The sequence below is a fragment of the Haemaphysalis longicornis genome, unplaced genomic scaffold, assembly GCF_048455015.1.
Source record: "Haemaphysalis longicornis isolate Haplotype H1 unplaced genomic scaffold, Haemaphysalis longicornis Haplotype H1 scaffold_1, whole genome shotgun sequence".
Classification (NCBI taxonomy): Eukaryota; Metazoa; Arthropoda; class Arachnida; order Ixodida; family Ixodidae; genus Haemaphysalis; species Haemaphysalis longicornis.
The window spans coordinates 97,641,896-97,653,919 of NW_027526203.1; positions in this window are offsets into that span (position 1 = coordinate 97,641,896).

Sequence of the window (12,024 nt, forward strand, 5' to 3'; positions counted from 1 at the left end):
CGCGGTGGCGGCTACGGCTGCTGCTGCTCGCAAGCTCACCGAGAAAGGAGCCGTAGTTGTGAACGGCGTTTCGTGTCTTGTGGCCTGCATGGGCCCGCAGGTCGTCTACATGACAGTGTACCGCCTGAACTCCGTTGTGAGTTACGAGGAGCTTGCGGCAGCTCTGAGACCTTATGGGAAGGTCCTCAACGTCAGCCAGCCGGTGTGGAGGAGCCCTCAGCATATCAAGACTGGCATGCGACTCGTGAAGATGGAGATGGCGAAGGCCGTCCATAACTTCATGAAGATTCGAGGGTTCAAGGCCCAGTTTGAGTACAAAGGTGTGCGGAGGGTATGCGCCCGCTGCGGCCAGACCGACCACCAAGTTAGCGCCTGCAAGACCCCCTGGTGCGGCCGCTGCTCGGAGTACGGCCACGACGACTTCTACTGCAATGCGCAGTGTCACCGCTGCAAGGGCAACCATGCCACCGCCGACTTCCTGCGGCCTCGCTCCTATGCGAAACGCTGCGAGCAATTTCGCTGAGATGCCTCGCGCCCCTTCCAGTCAGCAGGCTCTCGAGAGTACGAGCGACTTTCTCGAGCTACCCCGGGCCTCCTTGAGCCAGCCTGCCGAGGCTTCAAGGGAAGGTACTGCTCTGGGCGTCAACTCGACGATTGAATCGACAAGCGACAGCCAAGAAATGGAACATTAGAGCTGCCTGTCGCCTTCGGAGGACGAGATTCTACCTGCGGAAGAAGACACTTCGACCGATGCCTCCCACTTCACGAGTTCCAGCTCTGCCGAGTGCAGTGACCTCGCGGAGCAGCCTCAGGGCGAGCCAGGGCGTGCACAGGAAAACAACATCGCTCTCCCTGGTTCCTCGAGCGGGTCGCGCAGCCACCGGAAGGAACGCAGCAAGCCCGGCACGAGCGGCAAAGCAGCGGTGTGCCGTTTTAATCACCTAGCTCGCCTGTAGCTGGCAACAGTACGTCCACTTCCAGTGGCGAGCCTACACCGAAGGTCATGGACCCTCATCTGGTCAACTCTGTCAGCCAGGTCGCCGATCTGCAAGGTTCCCCATCTCTCCTGGAGCGGCTCGCAGCGTCCACCAAGCAAAGTCTGTCTTCCTCGACGGCCACAGGTGATGCGGGCGGCACTGACGAGCCTCGCACTGCTGGCCCCTCCCTCGTTGTGACCGACCCTCGCCTCGCCAACCCAATCAACCAGGTGCTGGACTTGCTTCCTGCTCGACCCTCTCCACCGGATCGCCGAGATGCGGGCGTTGCCGTCGTCGGCAGCAGACACCGATGATGCCGACGACAACAAGAAACTGCGTCGAAGTCGACGTGCCGTCCGACCATGGTGAGTTTTGAGGATGGGAGGGTTAACGTGGTTTGTGCACTTATCACCTTATGATGGTGCGTTTTCTTACTTGGAATGTCCAGGGCTTTCGGGACTTGGACAAGCAGAGGGAGGTGATGCACTATGCTCGGGCACAACACGTTCACCTTCTCTTTTTGCAGGAGTGCAATTTTCGTACTCCACGCGACGTTCTTTCTTTTCGCGAGCGCTTTTGTGTGCAAGCTTTTTTCACCTTGTCGGACAGCATGGCTTCGGGCGTAGGCGTTGTATTTCTGCGCGAGAGCTTGCGCCGCAAGGCTCATTGTACCTATGGGATCGGAGGGCGCGTGCTTGCAGTTGATTTTTTCTTGCTTGCTCGTCGCGTTCGAGCTGTTGTTGTGTACGCACCCGCGCAACACTATGACTCTTCCTCTTTTTTCGCATCCCTCGACGCATTCCTGCTCGAACCTTACCCAACATTTTTGGTGCGTGATTTTAATTGTGTAACCGACCCTCAGCGTGATGTACGGGGACGTGGGCAAGGTAGACCTTATAGCGGTGCCCGGCAGTTAAAGGACCTGATCGGCCAATTCCATCTTTACGATGCGTGGGTGCAGCTCCAGGGCAACAGGTGTGTAGCTACTTGGGAAAGGGGACAATCCGGCAGTCGGCTAGATAAGTTCTATTTCCCACCCGAGTTAAGCTGCTACTTGGAATGCTGTGCCGTCCTCTCCTTCCCAACTGGGGCTCCGATCACCGGCCAGTGTTAGCGACGCTTAACCTTGGCAACTGTGCACCGCGCCACCAGATGTGGCGAATAGACGAGTGTCTGCTAACCGACAGGGACAGTTCAGCAGCACTTCATGCTTCGTTGACTGCTCTGTGCGAGTTCGGTTCTCTGCCTTGGGATGAGGTGAAGGACCACTGGCGCGTGCTTTTAGTAAAGGAGGGTCGTGCGCGCAAGGCGCTCATCACGGCCAGTCACGGCCGCGCTTAACGACACGTTGTGGAGGCTTCGCATCGTACAGAGAGGGGGCACCTTAACCTTCGCGATGCGGGACTATGTTAACCTGCTAAAGGTTCGCTACGAGTCCCTCTTACGGCAATTATCGCAAGCGGCGAGCCGTGCGCAGACCTTGGGCAGGCCCGTCTCGGACCCCTCTGTACTCCGGTATATTAGAGCGGGCTCTCTTGACGAGGGTGGCCTCGCAACTGTTCCAGAGGTTACACTCGCTGACGGGTCGGTTAGCACGAGGGCTGAAGGTATAGCCGAGGTCTTCGTGGGACATTTTGCCACCCTTTTCTCGACCGAGAACGCGTCGTGGGATGCAGAGGATTTTGAGGACAAGCTTAGTGCGTTTTGTGGGGTGCTGCCGTGTGTGCCAGATCACCTTGTTGATTCGCTGTGTGCTCCCGTGGATGCTGACGAGCTCGGCGAGTATGTTAAAAAATTGAATGGTGCGTCGGCGCCTGGGCCTGATGGGATTCCTGTTGGGTTTTACAAGAGGTTTTTCCCGACCATTCAGGGTGCGCTCCTTGACATGGTGAACGGCTTTTTTCTCCATGGAGTAAGGCCAGAATCCTTCCGTGAAGGTCGCGTAATCTTCATCGAGAAGCCAGGCGGGGATCCTACGCAGACCCAGGCGTATCGACCGATCACACAGCTCAACACGGACTACAAGATCGTAGCATCCATTTTGGCTAGACGCACAAGTACCGTTTTGCCCGATATTATAAGCCAAACGCAAACCTGCAGCGTACCAGGTCGCTCAATTTTCTCCTCCCTGGCATTGACGCGCGATTTGTTCAGTTACGCGACAAAGATTAGCGCTTCTGGGTGCTTCATCTCTCTCGATCAAATCAAAGCTTTCGACAGAGTGGAACACCGATAATTGCTGGGCGTTTTGCGCCATTATGGCTTTCCGCCAGAGTTTGTAGCTATGCTGGAGCTGTTGTACTCGGGCGTGAGCGTTCGAATCCTTGTCAAGGCGCTTTTAAGCAGTCCGTTCTCTGTCACCCGTGAGATAAGGCAGGGCTGCCCCTTGTCACCTTTGCATTTTGTCATTTGTCTTGACCCACTGCTCCGCCGTGTTGATGCAAGCACTGCCATTCGCGGCGTTCCAATGCCAGGCATAGGCCAAGTTAAAGTGTCCGCGTATGCGGACGACGTGTCCCTGTTCATTCGGGACGAGGGCAGCTACCAAGCGTTTATGCGGCTATTTGAGAAGTACGGTGAGCTGTCCGGAGCGCGACTGAACAGGGGAAAAAGTATGGCGATGCGTTTCGGCGTATTTGCGTCTGGCTTGGCGGGCGACGTAGAATGGATGATTGCTGGGCATCCGGCGCGCCTCGGATTAGATCCGAGACGCAGTCCGGTGCGGTCACGTGAGGAGGCGCTCGGATGGGGTGTCACGCGATTGGCTCGGAGCGAAAACGTTAGCCGGCCTGCATCACGCGGCTATAGTTTGGCTATGTTTTGGTGACGTCACGTAGCCAAAGGCTCCCGCTCGTTCTCCCGCGACCGGCGGGTGAAATCCGGCGCGGTTGAGAGCGCATCGGATTGTACGATGGCTGCGTATATGCCGCCTGTGTTTGCACTTTTGTTGGAGCTGCTGGAAGAGGATCCCGTGCCTGAGCGTCGACTGAGCGACGGCGACTTTCAGCGCCGTTTCCGTGTCAACAAGGGCCCGGCGCGGATGCTGTGCGACGCACTTGACGAGCACGTTAGGCCTCGAGGCGCGACGGGGCTATCTACGGAAGCGAACGTGATGTGCGCGCTGAGGCTCTTCGCTACCGGCAGCTTTCATTGTCGGTAGCGGTGATACTCTTGGCATGACGCAGCCGTCGGTCAGCCGCAGCATTCACGCCGTTGCCAAGGCGCTGAAATTGGAAGCCCTTATCGGCCATCGAGGTGTAGCGAAGTGTCAACAGATACGAAGGTGCTGTGCGTGCGGTGTCCCTCTTCGCAACTGACAGTTTGCAAAGCGTTTTCTGCCACCATGAAACACTGTGGCACCCCGACGCCAGTCGCAGCGTTCACACTGTGGTGTCGGCACTGACGGAGCTCCGACACACGAGGGTTTTGGATACCCCGGCGACGTAAGCACGGTGTAAGTATTACTTGTTTCCGGCTACGTTTGTTACGGAAGCAAAAAATGATGTAGCCCCATTGTTTTGCATAGAAGGGAAAAGGAGCGCGATGTCTGAAAAGCAGTCACTGAAATGCGTTTGTTTTGAGCGGTGTGGTGTGGTGGCAGTGATCTCCCATAAATTTCGCAATTGTGAATGATCAAATAGTGTGTCAAAAAAAAAAAAACTTAGCAGGTGCATGCATATGTAAATAATCTTTTAACTCTCCGGCCTATGTTCGCTTAAGTGAAATGATATCGAAAAGGTATGTCAATAAATGTAGCTAAAATGAACACGTTCAGAGGTATCGAATAGGGTGGCGCCTTGAAAGAAAAAAAGCTTATAAAGAAATATAAACAGGTGTATCGTGTTGGGCGTCTAACTGACTTCATAACGAACCGTGTAATATATGCGTAACGTATATCGCCCTCGCCCCGCCCCCATCGTGTGTCAACTGCTTCGGCGCCTTGTCACTTCGGCTGAGATGTTTTCCCCTGCTTGACACATAGTGAAAAGGTGACAAGTTCAGCTTGTCGGCTTGTTTTAAGGGTTTATCGATTTCGAATTGCGGGGTGGGGAGGGGAGGGGTTGTATTTCGCAGTTGTACCGCATAGATGGGTGGGAGGGCCCTTATCTATAGTTGTAAGTAACCAATTTTCCTCTCAGGTCGCCTGCATGCTCTAATTCCCCTGCTACGCGAAACAACGACGATTAAAGAAAAGGCACATACAACACGGCGACGTCGTTTGTCGTTGCATGCAGTTGCGGAGTGAATAAGTTCCAAGTAACCCAGTTCTTCGTATTCTTGCTCTTGTTTATTATCTTTTCCTTTTTTCAAACTGTGTACTTGTTTAATGCTTTAGTACATATTTCTGTTATGTATTTCTTTCAGGTGTGCGACGCCAGTATGAAGGCCCTGACCGTGACTGCCGACTACAGTGCCTTTGTGTGACTGGCTGTTCACTGTTGCCCGTGACGGGTAAAGCTTGGCGAGTTCTGGGGTTGATGGTGGCCACCTGCTCGAGTCGTGGCTCATGACACCCTCTACTCGTCATCCAGGCCCCAGACACCTGAAGAAAAGTACAATGCCGCACATGCTTCGATGTGGTCTGTCGTGAAGTGCAACATTGCAGTTCTGAAGAGCTGTTTTCCTTGCCTGCAGTAGCAGCAGCTTTTCTTCATAGGCCCCTTCTGGCAGCCAGCATTGTCAGTGTGTGTTCTGCGGCTGCTTGTTGGAACGACTGGCGACAATAGCTGCAGCAGCAGCAAGGGACGAGGGCAGTGATACAGACGACGCGGCTGAGGAGGTGCCTGCCCCCGACATGTTGATTCTTGCTCCTGAAGGACAGGGCAACCAACGCATCTTCAGACAGCTTTGTGGCACTGAACATGTCATTTTTAACTTTCGTTTCTGATTGTGTGTGGTGTGCGGTGTTTGTTTTGTCGGGAGAAAATTGTTTTGTTCTTGTTTCAAGCAGCATATACTATGCCCTGACGCGACATTGTTTCCTGTAGAGAAGCTTCTTGTCGTTTTGTGTTTGACATGGTTGTGTGAGGATAACAGAGAAAGCTGCTTTGCTTTCGACCACTATATACTATGTCTTGACACGGTGTTGCTTGATCTGGGATAGCCAGTGACTACTGTTTTGATGGGTCGTGAGGCCTTGTTGTGAGTATAGAAACCGGTCAAGATTCTCTTGCGAAAATTCTGTTTATTACACTGTAACCGTCATTCTGCTGTGAAGCAAAGAATGATGATGCATGTACCACAAACAAAAAAAAAAGTCAGTATACTGCGGACTCTTCTGGACACATTTAGTTCAGTCCTGTCAAGAGTTATATTATGACATAGCACAACCATTGCACGGTGACTTTGTTTGGCAATCTCTGACAGATCATTTTACTTAAGAGAACACGATATGCCAGTATGCATCTCCACTGTTGATACAAAAAAATAAACATGCTTAAAATGTTGGAGGCTGTCTCTTAACACAGAGTTCACTGTCATGGTTTACTCTGAGATTCTCATGATAAGTGGAAAAATGGTCACAAAAGTTTCATTTACCCCACCATTGCCTGTATTCTAGCACTCAGTGCTTTGATGACTGCTTGCTTAGATTTGTAAAGTGATATTGCGATTTTTTCTAGCATGAAGGACACCTGCTTGTAAAAAATAATTATGATATGCCAACAGCAGCATCTACAAAGGTGTATTGAATTTTTCCTCAATAAATCAGGGTGTGACAAGTTACGTTGAACTGTTTCCTTTTCCCCTGCATGGAGCAGAACCGTCCAAGAGTAACCAACACTGGGAAAAAATAATCGCGACAAAATCAACTATAGCATTTCTGTAGTAATGGTACACAGCCTTATTTAAAGCGCATAGAAACCCGCCGCGGTGGCTCAGTGGCTAAGGCGTTGCGCTGCTGAGCACGAGGTCATGGGTTCGATTCCCGGCCGCGGCGGCCGCTTTTCTGATGGAGGCGAAAAGCAAAAAATTCCCCCGCATTTCCCCGAGGGGGAGAATGTGAAAGTGCGAATGCACGGTTGTCGGCCCGCTTGCGGCGCTTGCGCTCGGCCCCCGCAGCCCACCGCCTCGCCGCCTTCTCTTCCATCTCTTCCATCGGGTTTGTAGTATCACGTGTACACCACGCAGTTATCAAGCCGCTATAATGCCGCTGAGTCGCCAACGCACGCCGCTGACGACGTAGTTTGAATGCGTTAAAGATATAAGGCGCGTCAACACTAATATCACCGTCGCGTCCGTGGCTTGATCGGTAGAGCGTCGCGCTGCGGCCGCAAAGTCCGCGGATCGAAACCTGGCGCCGGATGCTGTTTCTTTATAGAGGAGCACTGCGGACGCCGACGCCGCCGCCGGCGGTGGATGGTTTGGGGTCGCTTATAAAGTGTATTAAAACGCCCGTGTGTACGAGATTTCGGCGCACGATAAAGATCCCCAGGTTGTCAAAATTAATCCGGAGCCCTCCACTACGGCGCGCCTCATCGCCTGCGTTGCGTCGGCGCGTTAAACCCCTCAATCAATCAAAAAGTGCACAGAAACCAACGCAACTTCATTGCAAAAATAAAGAAGGGCACATTGATGTTTGTGGTGCAATGCCAAAACTGCTTTCTCTACTCCAGCTTGTTAAAGTGCTCATAGTTGGCATCTATTCTTGTTGAGGCCCACAGTACTGGTTGTTCGTTCAGGGCCTTCCACAACCAGCAGCTCTCCAGATCCAGTGTGCCTGAAAATGTGTTCATTATATGCTTACGGCCAAAAAACAACAAGGGGTTGAAAATTCGGTCTCTATCTTAGTTAACGAAGCGTATTGCGATATACTTCACCTATTTAACCCTCAAGGGTAGAGACATTAAATAGGGAAATTGAATTACAAAATATGCTAACGTAAGGATACATTGCAGGTGCTCAATTACAAAAATTGATGATGATTGATTGTAGGGTTTAACGCGCCGACGCAACGCAGGCGATGAGGCGCGCCGTAGTGGAGGGCTCCGGATTAATTTTGACCACCTGGGGATCTTTAACGTGCGCCGAAATCTCGTACACACGGGCGTTTTTGCTTTTCGCCTCCATCAGAAAAGCGGCCGCCGCGGCCGGGAATCGAACCCGCGACCTTGTGCTCAGCAGCGCAACGCCTTAGCCACTGAGCCACCGCGGCGGGTGATTACAAAAATTTCACCTCATTGCACAGTCACTGAGTTGTACCTATGCTTGTAGAAACAAGTGATTAACGTGGATGGATTATCGTGGATGGTTTGATTCTCGGGATGTTTTAAGAAAAAAGCTGAGCAAACTACTTCAAGTTGCATGATTAAGCACCAAATTTGTGGGCGTGGTCAATGTGACGTGATACAGGCTGAGGCTGTTAGAGCAGTTCTTCACGCAGAATAGCATATTAATATAGCTCATGAAACAAAGCTAGGCTGGAAACGTATCCTCGGAACGCTAAAGATTGGAGGTCAGTACTCTCTTTCATTGACGTTGCACTTGCACCCCTGCTTTCAGTAAAAAAAAAATTAAAACGAGCTTGCCGTGATATTACCGCGAACCATGTATGGGTTTGTTTATTTATTGTTTGTTTTTATCGCCCGGTCACGCCTGGCTCTGTTATCTGTGTCCGCGAAGCGCGTCTTCCATTCTTTATTTTTATGTCGCACGGGCTATCTCATTCAGATAAGCAGACTGTTTCGCCCCAACGGCACTAGCCCAGAATAATCTTCTCTGATCTACAATGTTCTGTATTTCAATAGACGGTTCGAGAAACACTTGCGGCGAAAGATAAAAGCGTGCAGAGCAGACGCCGCGGCATTCGATTCGACGATACTCGCCTGCACAAGTCACTCTGTTGACCGCTGCTCCGCCGCCTCTGTATTCTTTTGAGTTGTTAGGGGAGCACAAGTTCGTTACAATAAACGTGTTTTTCCTTCAAGACAACTGCGTCATCCTTGGCTTCGTGACAATATAAGTACGCAATCTGATCGTGCGCAAAACGCGCACACATGCGTTTTGAAAAACGGATTTAATTCACTGCACAAGCGAGGGTGGCCGAACAATGACATGGCGTTAGAAAATCGATCAAAATATCGTACTCACGTCACAGTCCTCTTATATATAACTGCCGGGCAACAGCGTACCGTTTACGTCGCTTTTCGTCCCAAGAGAACGCCCTTTTGGGACGAAATCTTTGTGCAGCAACTGTACTGAGCGTTCAAATATGCCTCCTTTAAAAACAGCTGTGCCGGGCGCAGCGCTCCCTGGCGCCTCATAACGGAACAAAGTAAAAACATAAATGCGTGTATACATGTTCAACTAGCATTAGCAGCAACGGCAGTGCCCTTGAAAACACACAAACAGGAAAGGCTTTGTTACATTTAAACAATTTGATTAATTTCGATCTAGCAGCATTTCAAAGTTATGAGATTGTCCCCGAAGGCGTTGACACGCACTTCCGGACATGACGTACTACCCGCGACCTCCGAGGCATGCTCCGAGGTCGGAGCGTTGGCGATTTTTTACGTCATTTTGACGTCACGAGCATCCGAGGCGCATCGGATCAGGGGCGGTATTCTCGTAACCATGGAGGAAAGAATACTCAGGAGAGGCCCCTAGCATCCCAATGCATTGCGAAAAGTGTGGAGGAAGTTGCGTCATTTTTCTTGAGCTCATGGACAATGTTGCTTACTTGTTTACAACTGCGGCGGCCAAATTTGGGCAAATAGAACGGACAAATTTTTAAGGCGCTTGGTACGTGGCTGCCTCGCTACGCTTGCAAACCAGCGCAGTCGCTACGACAAACGTTTTTAAATTAGGCCAGTTTGAAAACTCTGCCGTCGGAGGCGTCTGCGTTCGCCATCCCGCCAGCCTGTTGCTATGACGACGACAAACGCTACTTTGCCAGGCTTAAGAGCGCAGAAATCGTCCTTCTATCTCAAAAACGAAGGCCGTTTTTCGATTGAAACTTTAGGTGAGTGTTAGAATGGGCAAACTGAAGGCGAAATCAACAGCTTAGAACATGATATCGCACCGAGGAATCAGCGACGAAGCTGTTTTCGCTTCGAAGCGGGAGGGCAGGGCGACGCCATGTTAGTCAAATCAAACCGGAGACAGCAAAGGATGATGGGATAGAGTGCTGGGATCCGTGGGCTCAAGTCATGGCGGCACTCGGCTTCACAAATGTGACGTCAGGGCCTCTCCTAACCTTTTCTTTCCTCCATGCTCGTAACTGTCCCTTTTGAAAACGTCCCTTTTGCGCCCCTTCCTCGTGACGTACTTCCGGTTAAGCAATAGGCGTTGGCAGTAGGTTTGCAGCGCTTGCGTTACGTCACTTCCGGTTGGTTGCTTTTAGCCAATCAGGGCTTGCCAAAAGGGACACTTTTGAAAGGGACGCAAAAGGGACAAAACTCGAGAATACCGCCCCAGCAGAATACGTGTTCGAGTACTTGGCGTGGTTTTGCATTCCTCGGGTGAGGTGGCGCGTAGTACGTGGAAGCGCCTCCTTGAGACTGCGGAGCAGCGTCTTGCAGTTGCAGGAAAGTTCGGGCTTTCCCTCGGAGAGCGAAGCTACATAATTAAGTCGTCCGTCTCGGCGCCGCTTTTTTATGTAGCACGCGTAGCAAAATCGCCGCGCCATTTCATCAGACAGTTGGCCACGAAGTTTGGATCGTTCTTCTGGGCAGGCAAAACAGAAACAGTGTCACGAGCGCTGCTGAGGCTGCCCAAGTCAATGGGTGGTTTTAGTCTGCCCTGTTTGGAAACATCGCCGGTCCTTCTGCTGAGCAGCCGCCACCATTTTACGCGTATGTTATAAAAAAATTGCGCAATCTCCATTCTTCCTTGCCAAGCCTAAGTTTTAGGGAAAGTACGGCAAGTGAAGTGTGCGAAAAATTGGCAATAACACAATTAGACAACCAACAGATAGGGAGGTCACGCGGTGTCCGTTGGCATCAGCTGACTTCGGCGGCACTTCCGGCTGATGTGCGGGATTTCGGGTGGTTACGCAGCTGGGAAATTCTCCCGACGTGTGACCGTCTGGCGAGATTCGGCGTTGTGCGTTCCGCACGTGTCCACACTGCGGCCTCACTGAAACGTTAGAACATGCCTTGTTTCACTGTCGTGTAGCGGCAACGTTTTGGACTGTATTAAGCAGGATGTTCGGACTCACACTTCGAATGAACACTCGTTCAAATGATGTGTTGGTGAATGTTCTGATGTGCGCTGGTGCTTTCGTTTTGTGGAGAAATTGTGGTGCTGCATGTCTTCGAGCCCGGCCGCAACGGGCAATGTACCTTCATGATTTACCAGCGCAAATTAAACGGGACGAGAGAGGAGTACACAACACGAGCGCTTGTTGTGCACTCCTGTCTCGTCCCGTTTAATTTGCTCTGGTAAATCATGAATGTATACCAACTAGCCCAGTTCTCGACCTTGGGGCAATGTACCCTCTGCTGTGGCGTGTCCGGTCGATTCTCATGAGTCATTTGGAGCATGAGTTGGCAGCTCTAGGGGAAGAAGCCTTCCTTTTGCGTTGGTCTACGCGCTTCAGAGTGGTCAGGAGCAACATCCTGAGCGTTTCCCTAGTGCCGTACTGAGTTCAGTATAGTTTATGAACTCTTTCTTTGAACGCTGGTGGGCTTTGTATGACTTCATTTGTAGTAGCTTGTTGCCCCCGCCAAACATTTCTGCGCAGTGTGTAGAATGACCACGTTACATGAAAACTGATTGGATAAGTTTCTGTACTTAGGGAAGCGCTGTTATCATTAATCGCTGCGCCTTGACATGTGGGTTGTAATAAATTCTTTTGACACACTTCACTCTTTCATTCACGTCTGGAAGCACTGCGAAAGCTACAGTTATCGCCAGCATGGTGCGGCACTGCGTGATTTGCTCGTCGCACCAGATACGCCTTCCGTTTCTGTTTTGTTTTTGTGGCTTTATTTTTACGGTTACTTTCGAAGTGTTTATTGCTACAACTGAAGGAAAACCGGCCTACAGCTGCTACATGGCCTCAGTGACGTAATGCGGGCCGTCGAAGAACGTCAAGACCGGGAAAGAG